This window comes from Lissotriton vulgaris, chromosome 2_1, assembly GCF_964263255.1.
Source record: "Lissotriton vulgaris chromosome 2_1, aLisVul1.2, whole genome shotgun sequence".
Classification (NCBI taxonomy): Eukaryota; Metazoa; Chordata; class Amphibia; order Caudata; family Salamandridae; genus Lissotriton; species Lissotriton vulgaris.
In genome coordinates this window covers 500,668,104-500,680,862 of record NC_141687.1, presented here as the reverse complement: position 1 = coordinate 500,680,862, position 12,759 = coordinate 500,668,104, and positions in this window count along the sequence as shown.

Below are 12,759 nucleotides of genomic sequence, written 5' to 3'. Positions count from 1 at the left end.
TCATTGAGAAAGTAGAATCCACGTTATGGCTTTCTCCCATTGTACTTGCCAGGAAAAGGTCCGGTGACCTTTGGATGTGTGTGGATTTACGCAGTCTTAATGAGGCCATCTGGGTCGATGGTTTTCCCCTTCCCCGTATTGAAGATTTAATAGCTAAGGTGGGCTCATCTACTTGGTTTTCCAAACTTGATCTTAAGGCAGCTTACCACCAGATTGAATTGCATCCTCTCTCACGACATCTCACTGCTTTTGTAACGCCTGATGGTGTATTCCAATTTCGTCGCCTCCCTTTTGGCCTAGCTTCTGCCGCTGCTGTTTTTCAGCGAATCATGTCTGAAATGTTTGAGGAACTCTCTAATGTAGTCGTTTTCCAAGATGACATTCTCATTTTTACTCAAACTGAGACTGAACATGAGAAAGCCATTGACCAAGTTTTCAATATTCTAGAACAAAGAGGTGTAACTTTACAGAAGAGTAAGTGTGTATTCAAAACCAGAGAGGTAGAATATCTTGGTCATACCATTTCTGAGAGTGGCATCAAACCCAGACCAGGTTTAGTCAAAAGCATTATTGAAGCTCCTCCTCCCTCTAACAAAGAACAACTTTTGTCCTTTCTTGGTCTTTGTGAGTTTTACTCAAAATTCATGAGAGACTATGCCAAGACTACTGAATGTTTTAGACTTCTACTTAAAAAAGGTGCTACCTTCAGCTGGTCTGATGAGTGTGAAAAAGGCTTTCAGCTTATTAAAGAGCACATTACTAAAGCCCCTGCTCTTCAGCCCTTCAATGGCGATAGAGAAACTGTGGTCACCGTTGACGCCTGTGAATATGGCTTAGGAGCTGTTCTTTCACAATTGGCTTATGGAAAGGAATTTACAGTGGGGTTTGCCTCCAGGACTCTTCGTCCTGTTGAAAGAAAATATTCAGTCATAGAAAAAGAGCTCCTAGCTTGCGCTTGGAGTGTTGAGAAATTCAAGTCTTACTTATGGGGCAGACCGTTTGTTCTTCAGACCGACCATCGACCTCTCGTCGATATATTGTCAGGCAGAAATATCAAACGTACTACTGCACGATTGGCTAGACTTTCCACTAAATTATTGTAGTTCAATTTTAAAGTTATTTATATCCCAGGTGGCAAAAACAAACGGGCAGATTGTTTGTCCCGGTTGCCCATACAAGATCCTGATGAAAACGATTGGGAAACTGAGATCGAAGAATGCTTTGTGGCCAACATTTCCGAAGATTCCATTTCTTTTGCTGAAAGTGATTGGATTAAAGCAGTTGAAAATGATGTTGTACTTAAAGATGTAACTTCTTTCATTCAAAAGGGTTGGCCCAAAGAAAAATCTCTTTCTCCCGAACTTCAGATTTATTGGAAAATTAATTCAGAACTTTCTTTAGAAAATGGTAAAGTTGTTAGAGGTAATAAATTCATCCCTCCTTCTGTTTATCGGGAGAAAATAATTGCTGATGCCCATTCTGGACACCTAGGAGCCACCATTACCAAGAGAAATCTCAGATCGAATTTTTGGTGGCCTAAAATGGACAATCAAATTGTTGAAGCCATTAAAGTTTGTACACGTTGCAACACCAGTGACAAGGTCCTTGTCTTAGAAGGTGTTAGTGATTCTGTTGTTCCTCCTCCTATCAGAGCCTGGCAGAAAATTGGTCTGGATTTTCTAGGTCCATTTCATGTCCTTCCCAACACTTCCAAATATTTCTTGGTTCTTGTTGATCACCTTTCTAGATGGGTTGAAGTTGAACCCATCAATGTTCCCAACTCTAAAAGTGTCATTGATTGCTTGAGTAAAATATTCTTGAGGGAGGGTTGTCCGGAAGAAATTCTCACCGACAACGGTGTACAGTTTATTTCCAAGGAAATGGGTGTTTTTTTGAAAAATTGCTGTATTAAACACACCAGAACTCCCTTGTACCATCCCCAGAGCAACGGCAAGACCGAGAGATTCAATAGAGTCATTGTTGAATGTGTGCAAGCTGCTTTCAGGTCTAATAATTGTATTTTTCAAGCTGTAAGAGATCTTATTTGGTCTTATCGCATTTCCCCTCATGTTACCACTGGTTTTTCTCCCTTCGAACTCATGAGAGGAAGGAAAGCTTGCTCCCAAGCTTTCCCTTTTTGGATGGCCAAAAGTTTCCACCGGGGCTGTGATTTAGAAGAGGTTTGGTAATGTGCTAACAAAAAATCTTCAAGTTCTCTGCCCAATAATGAACAATTATGCAAAAAGTCTTTTCCCAGTATTCGTACAGGTGATTGGGTTAGAATTAAGAATCCTGTCACTGTTAAAAAAGGTTTCTCAAAATTTCTTGATTCTCAACAGGTTGTGGAAGTTCGCAAAAATGCTGTCAAATTGTCTAATGGTAATTGGTGGAGCACTTCTCGTGTTGCTAAAGATCCTTCCCGTGCAACTGCTCCTTCTCCTAAAATTGTCAATGTTGGGAATAGTTTAAGGAAAACTTCTAGAGCAACTGTTAGACCTAACAGATTTCGTGATTACATCTAATTTGTTTTTCGTTGTTATTCTGCTCTCAGGATTGTTTTTTTTTTCTCTTGTTTTTTTTTCTTTAAAAAAGGGGGGAGGTGTGTGGTGATCTGCATTGTCTACTGCTTGTTGTTATTCCATTACTGAACCCTGTGATGTCACCTGTGGGGTTTCCATGCACAGAGTATTCCACTCCTGGAATCCCTGTGTGGCAGTTGCAGCTGCTCTTCTCCCTCTCAAGCTGGACGGCTCTCTTTCCTGCAATAAATCCTCAACTAACATTTTCTGTCTGCGCCTCATCTTTACAGTATCGCAGTTGCGTACTATCCGATCATTAATATTCCACAGTTCAATTCAAATTCCTGAATCCTAAACATACCTAGCTCGCCTACTTCAGACTTTGGAATGAATTGCAAAAAAATGATATTTGCTTTTAAGTTCCAATCTCATTCTCAACCATCTCTCAGTCCCAACTCCAACAACCCCCTTTGACAAGCCAATAATTATGAAGTCTGCATTTACTCTTCTTAATGCATGCATATTACATACACCAAATTGGTTGGTTGCTATTCACTTACTATAAGAACTACAAAAGGTTCTACTAGGACTGAAGTCATGTGAGAGGACGCGTCACGCAGGCCGCTAAATTAGCAAATAATACTAACTAACTACTACCACTATCTTAGGGACAGCAGACATGACAGCCTGGCAGGACAAAGGTAAGGACTGGAGTCATTCCTATCTGGATTGGCTACCTGGCTTAAATTCTCCAACCTCTCCTACATAACCAGCCCTAGTGAGTGCAAAGTTGCAAACAAGTACGATTAGCTAGTAGCACTGAGCACCTGTCTGGAAGTAACAATCACATAATATAAGATTTTTAAACATAAGTTACCAGCATGTAAGCTGCAGGAGCATGTTAGATACTGCAAAAAAAATATTATTAGCATTAACACAGAACAGAAGAACATAATAATAATATAAACAGCTACTCACCCAGCCCCAGGACCTTAACTCCTAGCAGGTCCAGCTGGTCCTGCTCACAGTCCAGGATATCGGACCACTGGTGCGCCAACTGGTTATGGGTGCTCTCGCGGAGCCCGTACCCGGACCCAGGCCTGCCGCCTGGTTTCAAGGTTAAGGGGAGGTAGTGCTGGATATATTACTCTTTCTGATAAAATTAAGAAGTATCTGTCGGCGGATTTTATTAATATTCTTTGTATATTTAATAACACACTTAATTTAAAAGTAATTTTAAAAATTGTAACTTAGATTTACAATTATAAACAGTTTTTAAATTAATTTAAACACACACTTTAACTAAGTCTAATAAAAAATGTTTTTTAATTGTTGACGCTTAAAAATGAATATTTATAAATTCTATTAAATTTGATAACATATACTATATGTAATCACTTTTAAAATGTAATACAGATTTCATATGAGGATGTAATATGTTGTAACTTTTTATTTTTTAGTTCTAGGTTAGTATGCATTATTTAAGCTAAGTTACAATTGTATTTAATTTTATTTAAAAAAAAGTATATCTATTAATTTTCAATCGAATTTCCTGCCCATGATGTGGAGATCTCCAGTAACAGCTGGCGAGTTATTAATAGGAAATTAATGGTTGTAAAAATGATCTTATGTCCGCACCTAGGTGTAAATCTCAACTTTGTAAAGGGTGAGTAGAATAAAATGGAGATTTACACCTATGTGTGGGAGTAGATCTACAGATGGGTAGATGTACTCATGTAAATGTAACTTTGTGGCTTTGCCCGTTTAATGTAAGTGATTTGTCCGGTGAAAAGATTCGGAAAATAAGAGGAATATTTTTGATTACTCCACTCCTTACAGCTAGATATACTGGAAAAGCTTTCTGTTATTTTTGCATTTGTAAATTCATAAACACCAGTGACACCTATTAATACGAATGTATTCCATACATGCCAATGTAAAGGTTTGTACAAAGATTTAATATTGAAAGTGTAAACATAATAATATAATGAGTGACTTCATTTGTGACTTATTATCTTATCAAACAATGCCAACTTTGCCAAAGAAATAGAATGGCAAATTTACACTCCACAATCTTTATTAACTACCTGTTAGTGACAACATTAATAAAAGCAAGATACATTTCAGAGGACAGGAATAGGCTTCAATTTACCTAAGTCACTTTCCACCAGAAAAATGTTGTTCTAGTTTGGCTGTCTCTTGGCTTTCTTAGAACCATCAGACAGAAATGAGTGCGCTATAGTTGCACATATAGGTAACAACTTAGCGCATAATATGAGTGTACATAAGGAACAAATTAAATCAATTTTGCAACTTCATTCAGTGGAAATTGAAGGCCAATTAACATTGCATACCTTTCACTTATCCTATCCATGCAGGGAATTCCACTGGACCCAGATATGCATGTGGCATTTTAGGCACCTATCTATATATGGCAAGCAGAAAAAACAATGTTATTAAAAATATTAACTGAAACAACCAGGAGTCAATAAACTCCAATGCTCACTTACAAGAAGCAACTGAAATCAAGAGGAATATCTCCACTTTATTGTAACTTCTAATGTATGTATGCAACCTGAGCCTGGACAAGTCATTTGTTTCTGTTGCATTGGCTTTTCCATCACGGATACCATTATCAAATGTCTTTATGATGTATACTGTTAGCGCAGCAATTATATTTAATGAAGGCCTCAGGCGCACAAAACACTATGTGAATGATTGTCATCACATATTAACATATTGAATTCTCAGGGTTAAGTCTGTATCCATGAGCTGAAAGCAAACTGCAAACTATTCTGCTAAAGAAGAATAGTGAGCAGAGCTGGTAGACAGCTTTTATTACGAGTCATTATTTGATCAATATATGATGCAGTGCAGTGAATCATTTAATATCATCTCACCATTCACAATTTGTCATGTTGGGCATTTTACAAGTTTTCTTATTAAAGATTCAGTCTCCGGGAAATCTTCTGCACCAAAGCCTGGGCAGATTTGTCATAATATGAATGTAAAGGTTATCCTGGGAAAATGAGAGATAGCTCTATTACAGAATTATAAATAGAGTTAAAGCAACTGGTGTAGCCTTTAGCAAAGACGCATAGCTTTACAAGGAACAGGGGGGGGAGGGGGGTTGGATTGAGAGGGGGTAAAGTAATTACTAAAATGGTGAAAAATGCAAGTGCTATTCTGTTCCACTCCAATTAATGACGTGCAAATTCTACATTGCTGCTTTCTGAAAGGAAAGCAGAAAATAAAGCAAGCAAATTCACTAGAAAACCTTATCCCGTTGTCAGAAAGATAGGCAAAACATCTCTCCCTTTTTTTGCTACTGCGAGAAATAAAGAAGTAATGGTCAGCAGCCTCAAAGCTTCAGCAAGTGGAACATTTTGTAAATCTACCCACAAAAATGCGCGTTGAAAATTTAAAAAACAACCCCTCAATTCATTTTATAAGGATATTTAAAACTTCTCATAAACAAATTTCCATTTGCGTAAGTGGACAGGCCCTTAGATGCCAGAGCACAGTTATTTTGTAACCTACTCAAAACCTCAGACTTGTGACTAACAAACATGACAGAAAGACTACCTTCTGTTTCGAGTATTGGATACAACTATCAGACAGTAGTCTTTTTTCTGTACTCGCACACCAAAGACATAGGCATCTTTCAATAGCTAGAAATATTGGCTTGGATTCCCAAGAAACATGCATGCTAAGGCTTAAAGTATTAAGGCATTTCAGACGTACATTCATATTAGTAGGATACTAAAATGAGAATAGATATTATTCAGAGTAAAATGTTACCCCAGCAATGTAAGCAGATAGGCAAATTCACCCCGTCCATATATTATTTACAGTACTTTTATCTGTATTTGACCTCATGGTCAAAGCCAAGTGGCCGAATTTTGGCAGGTTCGTGCAGCCTTTCATCGTTCAGGACGTTGAGAAAATGAGCATCTCTAAGTAAGGAAACAATGACCATCTGCTTATTTCCGTGCAAAAATACCTTTCATGGTGACGATGTGCTTTAGAAGCCAGCATCTGGAAAGGGGCGACCACTCGGTCCCCCCGAACGTATGAATGGGTGCCCCGATCCCCCCGGGAAACCATTTTGGGCGGGAGGCGTGGCTCGGCTGGTATGCCCAAAGTGGCGTAGCCGGGGCGCGCCCTTTCCCGCCCAGGAGGGGTTGTCCTAGACACTCGGATGGAAGACCACGCCCAGTAGGCGTACCTGAGGAGGGTCCCGCCCTCCCGAAGACGGATAAATAGAGCGGGAATCCGAAGAAGCGTCCTCTTGTTCCTGTGCTCTGAAGGCTGCACCAACTCATTGCTCGTGAGCCCTCGACGGAACAAGCGGCAATTTTGAGAACTTGTAATCTTGTTGTTTCTCTTTCAGATATTTGGAGTGCGAAGGATCTGAGACCTCGTTGATCGACTAGAGCGGAGTAAACGAAGCTATGGCCGGCAAAGTTGGAGAAGGTACTGCGCACCTTGTGGAACCGAATGGCGATCATGGACCGAAAGCTCGGTAAAGTTGACTCGATCGGTCGAGGTTTGGCTGAAGTTAAAAAACAGTTAGCGGCCCAGAACAGCTCAGGCCGTCCTAAGAAGGTAATAGGCCCGGCCTTGCCGGGAGTCGTCCCTGGAGGTAGGGGGAAGCGTATTAAGAGGAGGGCGGTTTCTGGGGAGGATCCGGTTCCTGAGGTGCCCCCAGTCGCCCCATCACACCGGCGGACAGCCCGGTACCAAGTCCAGATATAGGCTTACCAATCCCGGTTGTAATTACCCCTGTTAATGATGAGGAGATGCCCCCGGAACTGGCCATCCAGTTAGCGGCGGTGTTACCCTGGCTCAAGAAGAAAGCGGGGGGGCCGTGGCAGCGGGAGACCCGGCCGAGGAGGCTAGACAAATAATCGAGCAGTTACGGCAGTCAAGAGAAGCCGGGACGGCGAATGTTCCTCTTGTTTCCCCACAGGTGGTGCCAGGAGTACCTACGGTTAGCCGGGAAAAGGCGGCAGACACGACGGTTGAACTCGGTAAGCACACATTGCCAATGGTAGGGGAAGGTTTGTTACCTTCAAGGCGCGAAAGGGTGGCTCAGCACATCCCTGCGGCCACAAAGGAATTGATATGGGGGGAAAAATATGTGAATATGTTTTCATTGTTGACTGACCATCGCGAGATGGAATATGCAAAATCCCAGAAAGATTTATGGCACCCCAGTGTATGGCGGGCCAAGATGGCGGAATTTAGGGTCCATGAGACCGTAGCGAACTGGGTAAAAAGCCTTTTCGATATTTACGGCAGTCATGGGTGAACGAAAGCCGGGAAGTGCTGACCGAGTTGTCCTGTTACCAGAATAGGATTATGGATTTTTATACCATGTATGAGGGAGACGAGTGGAAAGGATATGACATGAAATTCCGAAAAGCAAAAGAGTTTGATGCAACTTTGACCTGGGACTGCCTCGACTCGGTGTCATGGCACAAGCAGCTCTTGCCTGGTGCGGCTGGTACGTCCTTGCCGGGCGGGAGCGGATCGGGGTCAGTTCGCCAAAAGGCCGCGGTGCCCTTTCGAGCAGGCGCCGGTGGGGAATTTCAGCCCAAGACCGGTGGAAATGGCGGCAAGCGGGGGGTTTGTTGGGGCTTCAATAGAGGCAACTGTAGCAGGCCCCAGGGAACATGTAGGTTCAGGCATGCGTGTGCGGGCTGTGGGAACTCCTCACACCCGGAGAGTAGCTGTAGATCTAAGAACAGCGGAACGGGAGGAAAAGGGGGGTCTAAGCAAGAGTGAGGCGAGGCTTGTGAACCGATTGCCTACACCTGTCGATATCATGGCTCTGACTCCTTGGTTGAACAAATACCCTGATCATGTATCCGCCGGGGTGTTGAGGAATGGATTCCTATATGGCTTCAACATCCCGGCGGGGGATTTTCGGGGGGACTCTTTTTGTAAAAATCAGTTATCTGTCCAACATAACCCAGGCCTAGCAGCGAAGAAAATTTCCAAAGAAGTCAGCTTGGGGCGGGTGGCGGAGCCTTTTCATTGCCTGCCGGTGGCGGATTTCGTGTGTTCCCCACTAGGGGTAGTTCCAAAGAAAGACCCAGGGGAGTTTAGACTCATTCACAACTTGTCTGCCCGAGGGGTTCCTCGGTGAACGAAGCCATTGACCCGGATATTTGTTCGGTGCGGTACGCATCGTTCGACGATGCCGTGGCCATGTTAAATCACCTGGGCCCCGGAGCGCTGATGGCAAAATCGGACATCGAATCGGCATTCAGGTTGCTCCCGGTACACCCGCGAGACCAGCGCTTGCTAGGTTTTGCGTTTCAGGGGAGTTATTACATGGATAAATGCATGCCTATGGGTTGCTCCATTTCTTGTGCCTATTTTGAAATGTTCAGCTTTTTTTTAGAGTGGGCATTCACCGAGGCCACAGGGCATAGGCACGTCATGCACTATCTAGATGACTTCCTGTTCTTGGGAGCGGCCGGCAATACGAAATGTGCGCAGGCGCTGCAGGACTTCTGCATCCTCATGCGGGAGTTCGGAGTCCCATTAGCACCAGGTAAGACGGTTGGACCATCTACTTCACTCGAGTTTCTGGGAATTGAGCTCGATTCTGTGGAAGGATGTTTCCGTTTACCGATGGAAAAGGTGGCCAAGTTTAGGGCTTCCTTGACGCGATGCCTGGGCAAGGAGAAAGTGACCCTGCACCAGTTACAGCAAACAGTGGGTCAGCTTAACTTTGCCTTAAGGGTGATACCAATGGCCCGCCCCTTCTCACGCTCTATTGCACAAGCTATGGTTGGCCTCAAGGAGGGACACTACCGTACGAGACTGTCGGCAGAGGTTCGCCAGGATATGCGCATTTGGTTGGCATTTCTGGCGTACTTCAACGGTCGAGTTGTGTGGAACAAACCACCAGCATCATCAGATGAACTAGGTTTGTGGACCGACTCAGCTGGGAGCGTGGGTTTTGGCGCAAGTATGGCCGACGTGGTGGCACTCCAGCGGTCTGACCAGTAACATTAGGTTCTTGGAGCTATTTCCCATTTGGGTTGCTCTGATGGCATGGCCAGACGACTTTAGGGACCGCACTGTGGTGTTTTGGTCTGATAATATGACTGTGGTTGAGTGCATTATTCAGCAGGCAGCCCGCTGCAAGTGGATCTTGAGATTGTTGAAAGAAATTGTTTTACGTTGCATGAAATTGAATGTACAGTTCAGGGCAAAACATGTGCCAGGCGTACTGAATTATGCAGCTGATGCACTCGCTCGTTCACACATGCAGGCTTTCAGGGGCTATCTACCCACAGCGGACCTAGTGGCGGCACCATTCCCCGAAGCGCTATGGCTAATCGGTGCCCCGGATTACAAGACCTCGTGGCAGCCAGCTTAGCTCCCAGGACAAGGAAGGCTTACGAGGGAGCGTTTCGTTCCTACTGCACATTTTTGGGTCTGACAGGGAGACAGAGCTGGGGTCAGGAGGAATCCTTCCTGGGGTTCCTGGTAGCGCTGCACAGAGAAGGCCGATCAGCGGCAACGGCTAATAGGCATAGGACGGCCATTTCATTCATGGCACAGCTGCACGGTATAAGTGACCCGACGGGTTCCTTTTTGGTTAGGAAGGCACTCCGCGGCTGGCAACGCCTCGAGGGTCGCAAGCAGGCTACGAAGCGCCCGATTGGCTTAGACAGATTGTCTCTGCTTTTAGCAAAGCTGGATGAGACTTGCTCCTCCCCTTTTGAAGCAGTTCGGTTCTGGGCAGCTTTCGCCTTGGCATTCCATGGGGCTATGCGGGTAAGCGAACTCGTAGCGAGGAACAAGAAGGATATGGAGGGAGGCTTGTGCAGGGATCACATACAAATAAGGGGTGATTCCATGATGATCTCGATAGCCAGGTCCAAGACAGACCAGGAAGCTATGGGAGATAGTGTTGTCGTGCAGCACGCACGAGGGTCCCCCACTTGTCCGATAAAGTGTTTAGAGGAATACTTGGCACTGAGGGCGGCCACATGGGTGGGGAGCCAGCTTCGGCACAACGATGGCACCCCACTGACGAGATTTCAGTTTCAGAGGGTGCTAGCACTGTCAATCGCTGCCGCAGGCATGGACCCGGGCGATTTTGGGACCCACTCATTTAGGATAGGAGCTGCTACTGAGGCTACGGCTCGGTGTCAGAGTGCAGAGGAAGTGAAACAGCTAGGCCGTTGGTCCTCAAATTGCTTCAAAAGGTATGTGCGATTGCACATGTTGTAAAATTCAATTGACATGCACTCACGCTTCTTGTCTTTTGTTTGAATTACAGTTTCGCGAGCCTGTCACGCGGGGCGGAATTGGAAGCTGACCCAACATCAGGAGACCAGCGGTCAAGGATCACCGACTGGAGAGAGAGTGGTATGGGTCGTGGGCCACTCATATGTGAGGCGCGCCGGGGACGTATTCAAGACAGGTGACGCAAATCACGCATCTGGGGAATACGGGTACAGAGTGACCTTCCATGGGAAGGGCGGGCTCTGTTTTGACCAATTTCAATCATTTATGGAGGGTCTTTTAGGGCGGCAAAGTTCACCGCCATCTGTAGTCATAGTACACCTGGAGGGCAATGACTTAGTGAAGCTGGGAAGACGAGTGTTGTTAGAACACATCCTGTCGGCAGTTAGCTGGTTGGCTAAGGAACTCCCGGGGTGCACGATTGCCTGGTCCCACATGATCCCCAGGAAGATTTGGCGGGGGGTCTTTCAGTGTCAGCGTTGAACCACTCAGTGAAAAGGGTCAACAATAAAATTGGGAAATTGTTTCGTTCCGCTCAGTTGCATAGCATTCCTCATGGGTGTATTCGGGGTGATCACATGTATCTAATGATGGGGTTCACCTGTCCAGGGAGGGGAATGACTTACTCATAGGAGACTTCATAGCATGGCTAAGGGGTTTGAGGAAGCATGACCTTTAGGAGGAGTGGGGGGGGGCGGATAGTCGGTCAACTATCCGGCCTGTGGCGGTAAGGTCATGATCGGTGAGCAGTAATTTCAAACTCCCTAGAGGGGGGCGCCACCCAGAGTGGATGGGAGCGCCCGGGGGGAGGCGGCCATTGGCCCCTTCCACGGGGAGGCGGCACCCACTAAGGATGGGTCGCCTAGGGGGAGACGGCCATAGGCCCCTCCTACGAATTTCCCGGGGGCCGGATATCTGCGACGGCGGAAGAGAGTGTGGGGATGGGGGGAGTCCACGCTGTCCTTCCTACAGATACCTCACACGGGAACTCGGACGACCTTTAAGATGGCGTCGAGTGAAAGGGGGCCCCCACGACAAGGGAAGTTACAGTTGGCAATGAGGGTAAAGCCCTCTGCGCATGCGCCACTTACACCGTGAGGGCGGGATTTTGGTAGTAGGGATCTGACACCGGTTAAGACCTTGCCGTTGGCCCTTAATGCTAGGATGTACAATTTTAATTTAGAATGTATGCATTTTCAGGATGCTAGACTCGGCTAGGAAACCTTTGTATTAGAGATTTGTTAAGGTTAGCCAAAGAACATGTCTTCATCAAAATGTAATAAAAGTAAAATTGTACATAATTCATGAAACTTTTATTTAATGTTTTACATTTTGTTTCATATTTTAAGAAATACGGCCGGGGGGGGGGGGTAACTCCCCCCCACCTTCCAAAAGTTCAAACCTGTGTCTGTCTTCTCCCATTGGGAAGTGGTGTTGGGAGGGAGTGGCGGGCATCCCGGCCATATGGAAAGGGGCGACCACTCGGTCCCCCGAACGTATGGATGGGTGCCCCGATCCCCCCGGGAAACCATTTTGGGCGGGAGGCGTGGCTCGGCTGGTATGCCCAAAGTGGTGTAGCCGGGGCGCGCCCTTTCCCGCCCAGGAGGGGTTGTCCTAGACACTCGGACGGAAGACCACGCCCAGTAGGCGTACCTGAGGAGGGTCCCCGCCCTCCCACAGACGGATAAATAGAGCGGGAATCCGAAGAAGCTCCTGTGCTCTGAAGGCTGCACCAACTCGTTGCTCGTGAGCCCTCGACGGAACAAGCAGCAATTTTGACCCACCCACCAGCCCCTATGGTAATGTTTGTTTGAATAAAGTTTGATTAGAAAGAAGTGTATAGGCCCTTTTTTCCTTTGTAGAAAAGTAAGGGAATGTTTCATATAATGATGTTACTTCTGTTTTAGGACATTTTTTCCCTTTGTAGAAAGGTAAAGTTGATGACTCGTCAAGGCTATGTCGGAAT